We start from the raw sequence: 11355 nt of genomic DNA, 5'->3' as shown, positions 1-11355 counted from the left end.
AATTTAGGGGGTACCTGGATTTAATGAGTATGGAATTGGATCACAGCAGGGTACATTCCTGCATCAGAATTGCAGCTCTTATGAACACATAGTAAATCTTTACTATATATAAAAAAATAAAATAGTTATGTATTTCTATCCCAAGAGTTCAGCTTATGGTTTGGGATCCACAGTCACAGCTACTGTAGTGGGAAAGCTAAAGCTAACATTTTTATGTTCACTAGACATTTCAATTTCAGCAACAAATTATTATAATGAATGAAATCAATAAGGCATGTATTATTAAAAGATAGTTTACACCATATTTTTCAATCATAAATGAAATCATAACAGGAAGGCTTACTCATGGAGAAAACAAGAAACGATGTTGCAAATTAAATTAAATTCATAAGCATATCTTCATAAACAAAAGTAAAGACAACACTTTCTAGAAGAAATATATTAGAAACTATTTCCATTTCAATAGGAAACCTACTCTCTGGACGTCATGGAATTCCACTGCATTCTGAACACAGACCTACACTTCCACACAGTCATCAAAGACCAGGACCCTCTCATGACTCATAGCTGTGCACCACACACCCATGAGAGTCTTACTATTTGTGCACTTACACACAGATTTCATACTCTCTCTCCAAAATTGGTCCTTTTGCTCTCAATTGTTGTGGTCCTAGTCTGCAAATAATCATCTCATCATTACCTTTCTCACTGTAATGTCCCCATCCTCCTATTTTTCTACTATGTGCACTAACATCTCGCCACTAATAACTCAGTCCAAATTTCCCCCCCTTCATATTCCTGCCTAGTTTCATCTACAGTTTTTCTCCCTTTCACCTTCATTGACAGCCTCCACCCTCAATGTACTGCATTATTTCCCTTCACCTCTTTTGACAAGTGCCTCTTTTTTTCTAAAGAGTTTTAATTTCTCTTTATTTCTTTAAATTCACTGAACTTAAGATTTGATGATCCATGACCCCATTCATTGCTCTCTCTCCTAATGCTTACTTTTTTCCTCTGACCTCCATTTAGTAGGCCAATACTACCACTATGACTATTCACCCATTGTCTGCTATTTTTCTACTTTCTGGTCATCATTTTATCTATCTCCTACCCCACAGATCCATTTATACTTTCTCAATTGAGTTTAGTACCCAGCTCATAAGCATCTTTGCAAAGTTCTCTGTCATCATCACAATGATTTCAACAGCCATATCAATAATTCCCCAGAACTTCTCACTGTCTCCATTCCTATATTTTAGTGCTATATATATTACTCATGTCAGCAATTACTCATGTTAGATGCATATATAAAATTTTAATATGTCCTTTTAAATTATAGTGATCAAACTCTTCAGCCTAGCTAAAGGTTTTCATTATCTGACCACCAATCCAACTAATGGTAAAAAGACCACCAAGATTTGCCAAAATCACATTAGAATTCACACATGTCCAGATATGTCTGGCAAACTAGTCCAAAGGACCTTCCAGAAGTCTGTTTGAATAAACAGATTAAAAGACTTTCTGGAATCAGTTTAAGAAATTATCCAAAAGGAAGAGTTGAGGTATATGATCTCATCAAAGAAAATGCCTCAACTTGGAGTAAAAGGGGTGGATTTTGAGAACTCCAAGTTCCTGAGCTCCAACGCCATGGATTTGGGCCTGATTCTTGGCAAAAACATAGCAAAATATATTCTCTCTAAATTTCTGGGAAGGAAAAAGCTGAAACTGCTGGAATGTGATAGATCCATGATATCAGCTATGTAGGTTATGAAACCTCCCACTTTCATGTGTTATACAGCAGAGTAAAACTTCACTTCTGTAGAGAATACAATTGTCACATTCAAGCCATTTCCCTGCTATCCACAAATATAGTATGATATTAAAATGTCATTGAGAAAATAAGCTACCATTTTCAAGAAGAATTCGTCCTCGAGATATTGAGACTATGAGTCACAGGTCTTCCTATTTGTGCTAAGAAAACATGTTGGCTAATTTCATAAGACATCTACTATTGTAAGTTTCTGCTCACTTATATATGCTTGAGAAGTTGGGAAGCTTTAGCTATATATTCATTTTCTATTGTTGCTGTAACAAATGACCACAAACTTCATGGCTTGAAACAAATGAAATATATTCTCTTGCAGTTCCAGAAATCAGTAGACCGAAATGAGTCTTACTGGTCTAAAATCAAGGGGTCAAAAATGTAGTTCCTTCTGGAGATTCCAGGTAGGAATCTGTTCCTTCCCTCCTCCAGCTTCCTCAGGATGTTAGCATCATGAAGCATCATTGGGAGGGTGGGTCTGTAGCAAAGGAGGTTGTATTCACAGTGTGTCTGACCATCCATATCATGGTTATCTTGTATAATCTAGTGTGTCCTGGTAAACATAGAGTCAACAATTATTATTTTGGTCAGTTTTCCTCTGTCCCATTTTGCCCCACCTTTACTATGCTTGATATCTGATAACCCCTTACCCCCTGCATTTCTTCTCCTCTTCTGAAACTTCTTCCTTTGTGATTGTCTACCTATTCTGGTGCTAGCTGTCCAAATTTTCAACATTCCCTTACAACATTCTCTACTTTTCCCTCACGTGCTGTTCTGATCTCCTCCTTCTCAGAATGTCTTAACTTTTTGAACACAACCACATAGCTTGGAACTACTTGCCAATTTTGATTTTTACTTTTTAAAAAATTATATTTCTCAATTGGATTCTTTCTTCTTACAGATCCAATTAGAATGTCATACACACAAGGGGGACACTCAACAAATATTGCTTCAAATTTGATTCAAATTTCTGTTAAGGTTAACTGGAGAAACATGAAAACCTGTAGAATTCCAGGTCCATAGATTATTGTGTTAAAATTGACCAAGTACCCATAATAAGTTAAGACTGTATGTATGTGAGCTACAAATCATAACATAATAACAATAATAGTAATGATAGTAATACATCTTTAAGAAAATAATTCTGATTTTAATAAGGGAATTTAATAAGAGCTAATAAGAATTTAATAAAGAGCTAATTTGAATATACTATTATTAATATCCATCCTTCCACATAGCAGCTTTAAGCATCACAAGTGTTTTATACAAGTCTAAGATCCAAAATTGTGGTTTATGAAAGTAAATTTACTACAGAAAGTAAGACAAGAGGTCCACCTGGCACCCTAATCTATATGGTTCAGAAAGGTATCCTCCACTAAGCAATGGACTACATGTTTGATGCTGTCCTTGGAGAAGCAGCCTCTTTCTGGACCGTACAGAGATCAAGTTACATACTGAACCATGAAATTTAATTTTTCATATATTAATATGCACAAAAGAAGATCTCAGGCTCTCCTGGGCAGGGGTTTCATTTGCTCAGAATAATTTTTTCCATGAAATGGCATCATGTATACCTAGAGCCATATAGAAACAACAAAAAATAACTACAAAAGGTGGTTACTAAACAAACATTATTCCAGTTTTTTGGAACCCAAATGAAAAATTTTTCCCAAATGACAACAAAATGGTAGTCAATTGCAAATATAGATTTTGTGTTACAACAAAATGAGTTTCATTATTTGTTCTAAGTACATAAAAGCCATTCTAGAGAGAGGCTTTAATCTTGTAGTAAATATAAAAAAATCATTAATCCATCCCTTCTATGAGCTTACATATAAATAATCTCTATTCTTAACTTTACAACTTTATACTAAAGGTTTTTCAATAGCACTTAATCTTTCTTAAACTTTATAATACCACTCTTTTGTGTTCCTTTCTAAAATGTAACTACAAAAGCTTGCATAAGTCTTTCTACTTGATATATTTTCCTTAAATTGAATTTGTAATTAACTCTTTAAATTGCTTTTTACTCATTATCTAATAGATTTTAAGGAAAGAAATTGAGAATTTTAGCTGTTACAAAAGAGTCTGTTGGATCTTTGATTCTAAAATTAGCTAATTCTGGAACTGGAATACATGAATTATGAACTGATAGAAAATATGTAGATAGTGATATATTGGGTGGGTGTCTATAAATACCAGTAATTGAGGGAACTATGTATGTGAACCAGGACAAAAATATTTTGAGACAAAATGGTCACAAAATAGAGGCACAGAATATAGACACATAACCTGGGTACTTATCTTAGCTCTCTACTCCATTGTGCACTATCACAAATCAAGACCAGGAAAACTTCTCAACCTGAGCATGTAGAAAGTCCTAAAAATTGCATTCATAATCTTTTAAAATATAAATGAAAGATTTTTTTACACAATACAGTGCATGCCAGAATTAATTTTATAAGGCATATAGTTAAGAAAAAAGGAATTATAGTACTTACCAGAAAAAAAGAACATTTGTTAATAAAATCAAAAACCCAGTATCTAAACTTATTAATATGTGCTGTAAATGTAGCTTGCCTAGATTTTTCAAGTTAATTAAAAAGGCAATTTTAAGTGTTTCTTTTCAGTAAATTAGCTAATGATTTATGTTTTTATATTAACCCCCAAACAACAACTTGAAATATATTCAATTATAACTCGGTTCTGATACAACTGTCAAGCCAAATCTTAGCTAAAGGGGAGAAAAAAAGACAAAAATGCTCTAAGCCACCTTGCTTGACTGCTCTACTTGTAAACTACCAATGCCACTCATGACAACTGAAGATATATTACAGTCTCTGCAGATATATTAATAAAAGCAGTTGAATTTTAAGAATCCAAACCCCCTTCTAATAAGAATTTTAAAAAGCAAACAAATGTGGACTATTGACTTTCGGATAAAAACTTCTGAATAAACACATGCATTTATTTTTATTCCATCCTAAAATCTGATTAAAACTTCAGGGAAGTGTCTTTTAAGAATAAACCCATTATAACAGTGAGAACAAAACAGACCAGCAATATTTTAGAAGCTAGAAGACAGATCGAAAAATGGTAACTAACTTTGTGTATTGAGAAAGCTTAATTTAAACTAGTAGTATAAAAAGTTGAAGAAGCAACCATATTTAAATATAGATCTCTAAACACCTGAGGAATAAGGTATTTTTGGGAATGGAGTGAATGCGGCTCAAAAATGTAAGAGTTGGCTAAAATCCTGTTTAAAAAGCAAAAGACTCAGATTTCCTTCTTTCTTTCAAAGTTTCTGAATAGCTATTTCTCTCTCACATTGGCAGAAGACTATAGGTATATTTTTCTAACAGCTTTGTTGAAATATAATTTACACATCATAAAATTCACCCATTTAAAGTATGTAAAGCAATGGTTTATAGCATATCCACAGAGTTGTACAAACTATTACCACAATCAATTTTAACCCCATACCTATTAGCTATCACCCACCAATCCTCCATCCCTCCAGCCCTAGGAAATCATTAATCTATTTTCTGTTTCTGTGGATTTATCTATTCTGAACATTTCAGATAAATTGATTGATACAATATGTGCCCTTTTATGACTGTCTTTTTTCACTTACCATAATGCTTTTAAGGCTCATTCATGTTGTAGACTGGAACAGTACCTCATTCCTTTTTATTCCATTGTATGTATATACTACATTTTGGCTACCCATTCTTCCATTAATGGATATTTGGACATTTGGATTGTTTTCACTTTTTGCTACTATGAATAATACTGCTATGAACGTGTGTACAAGCTCTTATGTGCATATAGGTTTTCATCTATCTTGGGTATATACCTAGTAGAATTGCTGGGACATATGATAATTCTTTGTTTACCCTTTCAAGGAACTAACATGCTGTTTTGAAAATTGGCTGCACCATTTTACATTCCCACCAGAAATGTCTGAGTTTCCCAATTTCTCTACATACTTACTAAGACTTGTTATCATCTGTCTTTTTCATTATAGCCATTCTTGTAGATACAAAGTGTTATCTCATTGTAGATTGTATTTGCATTTTAGAAGGTACATTTTTTGAGATGATATCCAAAGTCTCCTACCTCAACAGATTCTATACACACAGATTAAGTAAAAGTTAATATATTGAATATGGAAAGCTTCACTCTATTCTCTTTCTGTTTCCAAAACTCCTTCAGCTAGATACATATAATCCAGGCAAGAAAGTAAAAACAATCTTTGGACACTCTGAACAGGGAAATAATCTGATATACAAACATCAAGCATTTCACAAACAAATATCCCACAATAAAGTTAAAAATTGGTAGGCTCCACCCTTACTCTTAGAGCTTTCAATTAGCTTTTTTCTGCTCCAACTCTAAGCCAAAAATTACCAGACACTTTAGGAAAGCCCTTAAACTCAAAACCAGACAAAACAGAAAGGAAGCAATTTGGATTTTTAAAAATAGAACTAATTAAGGAGAAAAAAAACTTTAAAAATAATAATAATAAATCCTAACTGTAATTAATATTCTCAGAGTTAAGTCCTTGCATCCATGAACCAGAAAAGGATGCCATATAATGAAGCATTCAGAAAACAAAAAATAATACCTTTCATGGTTTACAAAATGAACAGAAGGCATGAAAAACTCAGTGAATGATTTGGAAGGAGTTGAGAAAATTCCTTACAAGTATTTGAAAAAAACCCACAAAAACATGGAAAATAGAAGAGTAAAATAAAATATAATAGATCTCCAGTAGATTCAATATACAAGTAATAGATATTCCAGAAAGAGAAAACTGAGAAAATAGAGGGAAGGAAACCAGTTAAATCATTTGAGACATTTAAAAGTACATAAAGACATGAGTGCCAAGTTTGAGAGACTCCACAAAGTACCAGTAGAAGTGTAAAAACAGACTTACCTAAGCCATTGCATCATGAAATTCAGAACATTGGAAACAATAAGATCCTTCAATTTTATAAGAAAAAAAAAACAAACACAAAGGCAAGCTTTATAGGAAAGATCAAGAGATGGGCTTCTGGAGGCAATTTGAAGGCAATGAAAAGAGTGTACTAAATGTTTAATGATGCTCTCAAATCCTCTTATACAGAAAGTACTCAAAGAACACTTAAGGACTTGAAGGGGAAAAAAACAACTAATGATGACATCTTCAATAAAACTAGATAATAAGGACCCTCATGAACATTCAGGTGAAGCCAAAATACCAACAACAGCACAGTTCCTGTGGCACCAACAGCTATACAGTGTTAATGTTAAAGAGAAAAGTGTAGAAGATATTATAAGCCACAGAACTCAATAGCCACCAATGAATACTCACCCTCATAAAAAGAGGACCACACAACACCGAATGGAACATGAGTATATTTGAGAGCAACCAATGAAATTTGAAGAAATTTTCCTAGGCTCCAAATCAGAGGTTTGTGCACAAAGACTCCAGGACACCACTAAGGGAGCCACAAGAAATTTACATGGTGCAGAAGTGGCCAAATCACTGCTGGAATGCAAAAAAAAAAATAGACAATAACCCTTCTCTTTAGAAGGAAAGATCCACTCTGAAGTAAAACTGCGAGGAACAGAAATCATTTTAGGAAGGGTGAGAACACTGGGGATCTGAGGTAGAGATAAAGCTCAGATATCATCTGACAGAGGAAACCAGCAGAGCAGAGAGTACCGTAACAGCAAAGGAGAATGTTCAACAAGAAGACCATGTCTCAAAAAGCAAGACTGATAGAGCTCTGAACAGTAGAGACAGAGGAAGGAAATCTACCAGAATTAGATAGGCTAAGCTCAGAGATGGGGCTAAAATGGATACATAGACAGATAGATAGATAACAGATAAGAAAGATAAGCTTTTGAGCTATAAGGTGCTAACATCTTGACATTAGTCCAGTGAAAGTGACTTGGGAATTCTGACTTCCAGAACTGTAACAAATTTTTACAGCAGCAATAGGAAACTAATACATCCCTCTTGGATGCAGTTATCTGCAGACATTCAGGCCACTCAATTTCATCTCATTTCTGGAAGATTATAATACATGGCTTAATATCTTATCCACTGACACTATGCTTGTGATGACTTTTATGATTTCAGTGTCCAAGATATTGCCAAATTTGGCCTCTTAATTCCTTGTCCTCCTGACCCTCATTAATCTTGCCTTCTATACCATCTCAGTAAATTGTTCACAGAGTCATCCTTGTCATTGTCAGTAACTGGGTCACTCTCACCATCCATATCCTCAATTTCTAGGATTTCATTCACTGTCCATTGCCTTCTGTCTTTCCATCACATTACTCATACCCCTCATCTACAAACTTTTGACCCACCAGAACTTCCAATCCATTAACTCTGCCTTTCTTTCACTGCTTTCATTTATCTCATGTTCTCCATTCTTCCTCATCTGGCTGAGACTCCAAGGCCATTCATTACAATCAATCTCCCATATATACTCTCAAGCCCCTTGCCACATTCTCCCTCCATCATACTCTCTTGGGAAAATCTCTGACCTGGTTATGTCAAATCTCTGTCCAGTCTGCAGTCTGTGCTGGTGTATGAGCAACTGAATAAGACTGAAGAACAGATATAAAATTTTGCTGACTGCTCTCAATTTAAATTCATAACCACTATCCCCAAGTGAGTCTTTAGTGTTGGCTGGAATTCTGATTATATTTCATTTACTTTCAGCATTCATTTTCCTACATGTCTATTTCAATATACTAAAATGAAAATTCCTTGAGGCCAGAAGTTTTGTCTGTTTTGATTACTATTTTCTTAAGAAATTAAAATGGTTACTGTTATATAATAGACACAATAATAATTTGTTGAGTTAATGAATTAATTTTTACTTCTTTTCCAACTCCAATAATTCCTCTAACTTCCTATTTCTTAGATGATTATTTTGTTTATTTCACCAAAAAAACAATGAGAAAAAGAAGGTCCACACAAATGTAATTCAAATTTTTTTACAAATCAGTTTTTACAAAAGTGCAGACACAATTTGATGAAGAAAGGAGATTCTTTTAAACAAATGCTGCTAGAAAAATTGGAAGAGCATATGCAAAGAACAAAAAGAAAAAACCCCATCAACTTATACTTCTGACCTTAAAAAAAACTTAAAACAAAATGGATGATAGCCTTAATGAAAACATGAAACTACAAAACCTCTGGAAGGAAACGTAAGAGAAAAGCATGTTGACATTGGGATAGGCAAATATTTCTCAGACATAGCACCAAAAGTTTCCATGAAGAAAAAAAAAATCACTAAATTGTACTTTATCAAAATTAAACTTTTGCTTTATAAATTTGTATTAAACAAATGCAAAGACAAGACACAGATTTCAAGAAAGTATTTTCAAATCACATTCCTAACAAAGGACTGTGTCCAGAATATATAAAGAATTTTCAAAATTTAACAATAAGAAAAGAAATAACATATTTTTAATGAGAAAAAAAAGCTAAACAGATACTTTATCAAAAAAGATGCAAAGATGGCAAATAAGAATACAAAAAGATGCTTAGTATCATTAGTCATTAGAGAAACACAAATTAAAATGTAATGGAAAAAAACCACTGTATAACTATTAGAATGACTAAAAAATATTGACAATACCAAGTGATAATGAGGATATGGAGCAACCGAAATGCTCCTACATTGTTTGTTTTACTTTGGAAAATAATTTCATAGTTTCTCATTAAGTTAAACATATATATACTATACAGCCCAGAAATTCCGCTGCTAAGTATTTATCCAAAAGAAATGAAAACTTATGAACACATATGCCTGTTTATAGCAACTTTATTTGCAATAGATGATAGATGGAACATGCTAGATGTCCTTCAGCTGGCAAATGAACAAGCAATCTGTGGTACATTCATATAATAGAATACTACTCAGCAATAAAAAGGAACAAAACACATATACAACAACATGGATGAATCTACCATGCATTTTTCTAAGTGTAAAAAGTTGCACCCAAAAAGCTAAATACTGTATGATTCCATTTATGTTACATCTTGGAAAAGGAAAAACTGTGGGAATGGAGAACAGATTGCTAGGGTTTGGAAGTGGGACACGGTGACTACAAAAAGGCAGTACAAAAGAATTTTTTTTGGTGTAGTCAAATATTTCAATTATTTCTTTTTATTTATTCTGCATTTCATATATCAATTAATAGACTTCCCCCACATCAAAACTACATTCGTTTGTCTACATATGCATAAACTTAATAAGAGTTTATTGAGTCTACACTGTGCTAGGCACTATGTTCATTGTTAGGTATATATAGTAGTAAATAAGATAAAATGGGATCATGATTTCTCTGAGAGCTCAGAATCTTCTAAGGAAACAAAAATTGAATAGAGACCTGCTATAAAAAAATGTTACCTGTAGTGCTGGGAAAATTACAGCCTGCTATGGATAGTCACAGTAGTGACAACCAACCAATCCAGGAAGGTCAAGAAACAGTTGCTGTAGGGACTGATGCTTAAGCTAACAAATGAATATGGATGGTCCGAGTTATATATTTATGGCTTTACTTAAAATTTAAATATATAAAAATATAATTCAGGGGGCGGAGCAAGATGGCGGACGAATAACACCGCCAGACAGAGGGTCTCTGCAAAAAAGACAGATTCTAGCAGAAACTAGAGGAAAGAAGCAAGAAGACGAGCATACAGCGGACAAGGGCCGGAAGGAGGAGTACCTGAGACCCCGGGAGACTCCACGGGAGGAGGCTGCGGAGGAGAACTGGAGGCTGAGACCACCGGAGCAGCCCGGAGACCAGCGGCAAGGGTAGGTGGATCTGCTGTTTCCCCTCCCCTGCATTCAGGACGGCTGGTGGGCTCCCCAGCGGGTGGAGAGACCAGCGGACACCAGCCCAGAGACTGCTGCCGCCTGCCAACGGTGAGCCTGTAGCAGACGTGGCACCAGGTTCCCAACTTCCTCCGGGCACCTCCGTGTGCACAGACCCGAGCCGCGCGGCAGGCGCCATATTGCCTCCTCCTCCCCTCCGCTGACCCTACCCGCGGCTGCCCAGAGAGACAATACATCCACCAGCCGGAGGCACCTCCAGGGAACGGGACCTTCCCGTTTGGGACCCCGCCCGCCCTCCCAGGTGCTGCTGGCACCGTGTTCCCAGGAAAATAGTGCCGACTCAGAGGCTGAGAGACATAGACCCAGCTTGGGCTCCAAGTGGGTGAATTAGGACCGGAAATCCTCTCCCTGGTGGGAATACAGTTTGAACTCTGGGACCCAGAGGTCGGACCTGCAGACCAGATCCCCTGCACCGAGGGCTAGCATTGCCCGGGGCACAGAAGGGTTATACGTGAACAGCCTACTGAGGTCTGTGTGCCTCCAGGGGCAGATCGGCGTCCTAGAGGGCAACCCTCCTCCCAGGAAGAGGCCGTGCGCCCAACCCAGGTGGCGTTCCTGTGCAGGGAACCTCCCCGCCGGCAACACAGTCCAGGGAGGCCTGGTAGCTTGTGGTCTGGCCTGCTG

At 35.9% G+C, this 11355-nt stretch overlaps 1 long non-coding RNA gene across 1 annotated transcript in view; it reads right to left on the bottom strand.

The window, feature by feature from the left end:
• Positions 1–831: 831 nt before the first annotated feature.
• The window catches only part of LOC142870956 (uncharacterized), a 311203-nt gene continuing 300679 nt past the window's right edge, over positions 832–11355 (bottom strand). The window contains exon 5 of the long non-coding RNA XR_012919305.1: positions 832–2375. This is a non-coding gene — a long non-coding RNA (uncharacterized LOC142870956). The remainder of the gene's footprint in view (positions 2376–11355) is intronic.

Source organism: Microcebus murinus, chromosome 5 (assembly GCF_040939455.1).
Source record: "Microcebus murinus isolate Inina chromosome 5, M.murinus_Inina_mat1.0, whole genome shotgun sequence".
NCBI lineage: Eukaryota > Metazoa > Chordata > Mammalia > Primates > Cheirogaleidae > Microcebus > Microcebus murinus.
This window is presented reverse-complemented; position numbering and strand designations above follow the sequence as displayed.